The sequence below is a fragment of the Manis javanica genome, chromosome 8 (assembly GCF_040802235.1).
Source record: "Manis javanica isolate MJ-LG chromosome 8, MJ_LKY, whole genome shotgun sequence".
Classification (NCBI taxonomy): domain Eukaryota; kingdom Metazoa; phylum Chordata; class Mammalia; order Pholidota; family Manidae; genus Manis; species Manis javanica.
The window spans coordinates 2,396,965-2,404,103 of record NC_133163.1 but is presented as its reverse complement, the minus strand read 5'-3'; positions in this window follow the sequence as shown (position 1 = coordinate 2,404,103).

Below are 7,139 nucleotides of genomic sequence, written 5' to 3'. Positions count from 1 at the left end.
GGCAGCTGTTTGTTATGGATGGTAGGTGGGAGGCCCTTTCCTCTGGACAGTGAGGTATGAGACATGACGGCCAGAACCGCTGCAGCCCGTTTAGTTCCTGCAAGGGGAACTGGGCTGACGCTTGGCCACACGCCAGCCAAAGGCAGAGGTGAGAGAGATCTGGACGCCATACCTTCCCCCCATACCTTCCCCCCATATGGCCAGACTCAGAAGTTCAAGGGCATCAGCAGGCAGCGCTGGGGAGGGTTGAAGGAGATGAAGGTCAGGCTCAGGCTTCCATCCGGGACGTGTGGAAATTCAGCCCCTGGGGTGCTGTTTGCTTGCTCATTTGTTCATTCACTCATCTGCTCACTCGGGTGAGCCCCATTTATTAAGAGCCTGAGCCAGGCCTGGGGTGTGTGGGATGGGGGAGGGACAGAGACACCAAAGGAACTGAGGGAAGGTCTGTGGCCCCAGAACTCTCAGAGCAGCTGTGAGGGGAGCCTGGTCTCGCGGAGGAGGCTGGAGACCAGAAGTGGGGGGGAGGCTGTGCTCCGGGGACAGGGCGCCTGGGAGCCGTGTGCTCGGTGCTGCCGGGCATCCAGGGGATGATGTCCCTGGTCTCCTGTACTTGGAGGAGGGGCTGTGACCTGACGGGCCAGGAGCAGCCTGTGCTGATGCAGCGGCAGACCCAGCACCTGCGTGGCCCTTTTGACCAAAAGCTGGAAGAAGCCATCCATCCGCCTGCCTGAGGAGCCCTGCACTGCATCCATGAGCAGGTCCACCCCTTCTGGGATCACAGCTGTCTTGGGTGAGGAGGGGGTCCTCTAGGCCTCTTAACATTCTGCAGAAGTAGAGGCCTCCTGGGGGACCTGGTGATCCAGAGAATCACTCCCTGGAAGGGCCCGGTGATCTCCCTCTGGGGCTCTGCTGTCTCGGACTGGGGAGCTGCCTGGAGGAGGCCAGTCTGTGCTGGGCCATCACATACAGAGACAGGTAGATGGGCAGGAAGTGAGAGAACATTACACAGTGCAGGCCCTTGGATCCCTGGGGACAAGGGGCATGCGGCAGCTGGGGCAGCGGCGCAGACCTCGCACCCTCCTTCACTTACTGGGCGCTGCTGTAGATGTCCCCAAGAAAGAGAGGAGTGGCCACAGCCCATGTTCCCACTGCCCCTTTCCCAGAGGCTTGGCCATTGGCACATGTCCCCCAGGGATGGGGTGAAAGATGGGACCAGTACTTGGGTTTTCCACCCACCAGCTCCACCTCCTTCCTAAGAGGCAGGGGACAGAGATTGCCCCCGCTACCCATGTAGGCAGGCTGAGACCACACCGGAGAGGAGCTGGGGCTTGAGCCCAGCCCATCTGCTGAGCCCAGCCGGTGTGGCCCTCACAGGCCCCTTTCAGGACTGAATTCAGCCCCTCCCTCTTCCCTCCGGCACCTTTAGGACCCACTCAGAGCTGACCCTCTCCTCGGCTGCAGTGGGAGAGGGAGGCGATAGCAGGGGGTGGAAGATGCTGGTGCTGTGAGAGGCCTCGGAGGACGGAGGCTCCTAATTTACTGGCAGGTGTGGGACCCACCAAGGGCCCGGAGCTTCCAGGGGAGCGGATGGTGCCCAGAGGTGTGCGGAACTTCCAGGACCCGGCTGGTCACTCCCAGAGCATCCCGGCAGAACAGGGCTTCTGGTACGCTCACGTCGTGTGGGCCCACGACTGGGCACAGCAAGAAAGGCTTGCCTCTGCTCCTCTATGTCCCAAAGGCTGGGGGCACCAAGCGGCCGGGGGCTGGCACTGTCCAGAGACATCTTCACCGCATGTCTGCATGGCTGTCGCTGGACGGCCTACACAGGCCTTCTTGTCGGGGGTCTTCCCGCAGAGGCAGTGTCACCTTTTAAAATCTAGCTTCTGAAGTCACTTGTGCTGTGTCCCAGCCCTGCCCGGATGCAGAGGAAGAGGACAGAGACCCACTTCCAACGGCAGGAGCGCCAGCATCCCCACGAGGAAGTGTGGGAAGGCAGCGTCAGGTGCTCTCTTTGGAGAATGTGGTCTGCCATGGCAATGCTGGAGCGTTTGGGTTGGCGCTGCAGGAGGCCTACCCATCAGCTACCATCCTCTCCCCAGTGACAATGGCTGGGGTACCCTCCCCACCCTCCCATCTCCAGTTCCTGCACATTCGGAGCACGTACGCCAATGTTTTCATGCATTATTTTTTAACAGCAGAATCATTGGTTCACAGGGTGTCTTATGAAGGGATCTTACACCTGGGGGCTGGGCTGTCACTGGAGCCAGGTCCCTTCCCTGCAGGGGGCTTGGCTCCTGACGGCCTGTGACTCCAGCGTGGCCCCCAGTGCCCGCTGGGGGCCGCGTGCTGACCCTCCTTTGCTCCAGGCCGGCTCCTCAGGACGCGCGCACAGCGGTCTCCCTGTGTGGGAAGCTCACGCACCTCAGGAAAAGGTCTGGGAGTTTCTTGTAAAACTAAACACACACCTGCCCTGGGGCTTAGTGGTTCCTTTCCAAGGTATTCATCTAAGAGAAAAGACGATATGTTCCCTCAAGATTTGTCATAAGAAAGTTCAGATCAGCTTTATTCATATCAACCAAAATGGAAGCAGCCCACGTTCCCATCAACAAACCTCTAACAGCCCTGACGAGTGTGAAAGCCATTCGTGAGTAGGAGGCGCCAGATGCAAAAGGCAGACAGGAGCCCACTTACATAGATGATAGCACTGGCAGCAGTGCGCTACAGTAAAACCGAACCAAACGACAAAATAAAACGCGACCGAGCAGAGCCCTGAGGGAGTTCTGAGGACTGATGGGGACGGTCCATTCTCGATGGGGTCCCACACTGGTGTGAGCACCTATCAGAACACATCCCATGGCACCCTTAGATGTGTGCATTTCACATTGTCTGAATTTTTCCTTAAAAACAAACCGGTATGGAGCCCCACTAGTGGTATGGATACTAAGGTGTTTGGGGGTAGAGTGCGCTGATGTTCGCAACTCACTTTGAAGAGCATCCGAAAAACCCAAACACACTCAGGACGGACGGATGGATAGAGAGAGGGCTGGAGAAATGGCAGCAGGTGACAGAGCAAACAGGACAGAATCTCGGGGGTGCCTCTTTGGGTGTTTGCTACAGAAATTTTTCTGTTTATTTTCATAACAAAATGGGGGATCCCTAATGCAGAATATCCATCTCCCATGACATGTCCCTAATCCCAGGTCCCCAGGCTCCATTGTTTCTCTCTATCATGGTGTTTATCAAGCCAGACTGAAATTGTTTTGACACAGATGCCCTCCCCTCTCCCAGTTTCTGGCATCACCCTTTTTCAATAACCACGTAAAGTGAGTCAGGTCTCTAGGCCACAAACTGTGGGAAGCCCAGCACTTTTTCTTGTATGTGAAGTGACTTGCTGAGAGGGTGTGAAGTAGGGTTAATACTCTCCCAGGCCCTGAGAACATTATGGTCCCTGGCACCTGGCTGTGGTTCAGTGACACACATTTGGGGCTCAATAAGTAGTGCTGCATGTACAAATGCACACGCAGCCAGACAGAACTTTCTAGGCACATAGTCGCCTTGCCTGCCTGCATTTAGGCATCGGTCCTCCTCTGGAGGTACCCTGCCTCTGTGAGCTGGGCTGGATCATTCAAGGCGGCTTTCCTTAGAGCCTGTTGTCCCAGGGGTAGCTGGACGGCAGGGCTCGGGGGCCAGGGGGGCTGGGGCTCTCCTGCAGAGCAGCCGGCCTTCAGGCTTAACAGCTCAGGGCTTCCCACAGCACAGGAGTGGAAGCTTCCAGGCCTTCTCTAGGCGTATGCCTGGAACTGGGGAGCCTCACTTCAACCGTCTTCAGGAAACAGGCGGGTCCAGCGTGCAAGTGGGAGAGGGGGCTAGTCAGGAATGCTGGGGGGCCTGGGCCATCCTCTTCACCGAGCAGCACCCGGATCTCAATTCCATTTCCTTTGGAGGAAAATGTGAGGGAGGGCGAGGGAGCACCCGGGCTCCCCCTGGGCGGCCTCCACCCTAACGTACCCCTTCCACCCAAATGCTGCCGCTTTCCGTGTTCTGAGGGAGCAGCGCCTGGAGCTCAATGCCAGTGGCTCCAGCCCTTGAAAGGAAAAGCACTCTCAAAAAGTCTGATATATGCTATTTTCAGAACTGAAGCCAGAGACCAGAGAGGGCATGACCCACAGCAGACAGCAGAGCCTAGAGGAGCCCAGGCCCATCCCCGCTGGGGTGGTGGGGGGTTGTTGGGCCCAGGAGACGTGAGCAGGCTGAGGTCTCAGGACAGGGGTGAGGGGTAGGGGGTGCACAGCAGGACCACCAAGGAGCTGGTGGGGGTGTCCTGCTGCGTGGCTTGTGCTTACCCTCCCCCTTCCCAGACAGGTGGCCCCTCCCAACCTGAGGACATGTGCCCAAGTGTCACTTCCCAGCCCACCAGGGTGGGCTTCAGTTCCCCTTCCCTTCCTTCCCCTTCCCTTGTTCTGCCTTCTCTCTCCTTTTCAGGCCTCGTGGACTGGGGCTGCCCACTGGACTGCTGGCTTCTCAGGATCAGAGTGAAACCCTAGCATCACTGCCTTCCCCAAGGCTACCTGGGGCACAGACATCCACAGACATTTACAGTAAAAAGATGCATGCTTTAAAAAATGCCAGTGTCAGAAATATATCAAAAGGATCATGCACCATGACCAAGTGGGATTCATCCCAGGGATGCAAGGATGGTACAACATTCGAAAATCCATCAATATTTTCCACCACATCAACAAAAAGAAGGACAAAAACCACATGATCATCTCCATAGATGCTGAAAAAGCATTCGACAAAATTCAACATCCATTCATGAAAAAAACTCTCAACAAACTGGGCATAGAGGGCAAGTCCCTCAACATAATAAAGGCCATATATGATAAACCCACAGCCAACATCATACTGAACAGCGAGAAGCTGAAAGCTTTTCCTCTGAGATCGGGAACAAGACAGGGATGCGTGGCCACTCTCCCCACTGTTATTCAACATAGTACTGGAGGTCCTAGCCACGGCAATCAGACAAAACAAAGAAATACAAGGAATCCAGATTGGTAAAGAAGAAGTCAAACTGTCACTATTTGCAGATGACATGATATTGTACATAAAAAACCCTAAAGACTCCACTCCAAAACTACTAGAACTGATATCGGAATACAGCAAAGTTGCAGGATACAAAATTAACACACAGAAATCTGTGGCTTTCCTATACACGAACAATGAACTAACGGAAAGAGAAATCAGGAAAACAGTTCCATTCACAATTGCATCAAAAAGAGTAAAATACTTAGGAATAAACCTAACCAAGGAAGTGAAAGACCTGTACCCTGAAAATGATAAGACACTCTTAAGAGAAATTAAAGAGGACACTAACAAATGGAAACTCACCTCATGCTCTTGGCTAGGAAGAATTAATATAGTCAAAATGGCCATCCTGCCTAAAGCAATCTGCAGATTTGATGCAATCCCTATCAAAATACCAACAACATTCTTCAACGAACTAGAACAAATAGTTAAAAAATTCATATGGAACCACCATAGACTCCGAATAGCCAAAGCAATCCTGAGGAGGAAGAATAAAGTTGGGGGGGATCTCGCTCCCCAAGTTCAAGCTCTACTACAAAGCCACAGTAATCAAGACAGTTTGGTACTGGCACAAGAACAGAGCCACAGACCAGTGGAACAGAATAGAGACTCCAGACATTAACCCAAACATATATGGTCAATTAATATTCAATAAAGGAGCCATGGACATACAATGGGGAAATGACAGTCTCTTCAGCAGCTGGTGTTGGCAAAACTGGGCAGCTACATGTAAGAGAATGAAACTGGACCATTGTCTAACCCCATACACAAAAGTAAATTCAAAATGGATCAAAGACCTGAATGTAAGTCATGAAACCATAAAACTCTTAGAAAAAAACATAGGCAAAAATCTCTTGGACATAAACTTGAGCTACTTCTTCATGAACATATCTCCCCGGGCAAGGGAAACAAAAGCTACTATGAACAGGTGGGACTATATTAAGCTGGAAAGCTTCTGTACAGCAAAGGACACCATGAATAGAACAAAAAGGCATCCTACAGTATGGGAGAATATATTCATAAATGACAGATCCGATAAAGGCTTGACATCCAAAATATATAGAGGTCAGGCACCTCAACAAACAAAAAGCAAATAATCCAATTAAAAAATGGGCAAAGGAGCTGAACAGACAGTTCTCCAAAGAAGAAATTCAGATGGCCAACAGGCACATGAAAAGATGCTCCACATCGTTTGTCATCAGAGAAATGCAAATTAAAACCACAATGAGATATCACCTCACACCAGTAAGGATGGCCACCATCCAAGAGACAAACAACAACAAATGTTGGCGAGGTTGCGGAGAAAGGGGAACCCTCCTACACTGCTGGTGGGAATGTAAATTAGTTCAACCATTGTGGAAAGCAGTATAGAGGTTCCTCAGAAAGCTCAAAATAGAAATACCATTTGACCCAGGAATTCCACTCCTAGGAATTTACCCTAAGAATGCAGCAGCCCAGTTTGAAAAAGACAGATGCACCCCTATGTTTATCACAGCACTATTTACAATAGCCAAGAAATGGAAGCAACCTAAGTGTCCATCAGTAGATGAATGGATAAAGAAGATGTGGTACATATACACAATGGAGTATTATTCAGCCATAAGAAGAAAACAAATCCTACCATTTGCAACACCATGGATGGAGCTAGAGGGTATTATGCTCAGTGAATTAAGCCAGGTGGAGAAAGACAAATACCAAATGATGTCACTCATCTGTGGAGTATAAGAACAAAGGAAAACTGAAGGAACAAAACAGCAGCAGACTCACAGAACCCAAGAATGGACTAACAGTTACCAAAGGGAAAGGGACTGGGGAGGATGGGTGGGAAGGGAGGGAGAAGGGTGGGGAAAAAGAAAGGGGGCATTATGATTAGCATGTATAATGTGGGGGGGGGCACGGGGAGGGCTGTGCAACACAGAGAAGACAAGTAATGATTCTACAGCATCTTACTACGCTGATGGACAGTGACTAATGGGGTATGTGGGGGGGACTTGGTAAAGGGGGGCCCTAGTAAACATAATGTTCTTCATGTAATTGTAGATTAATGATAACGA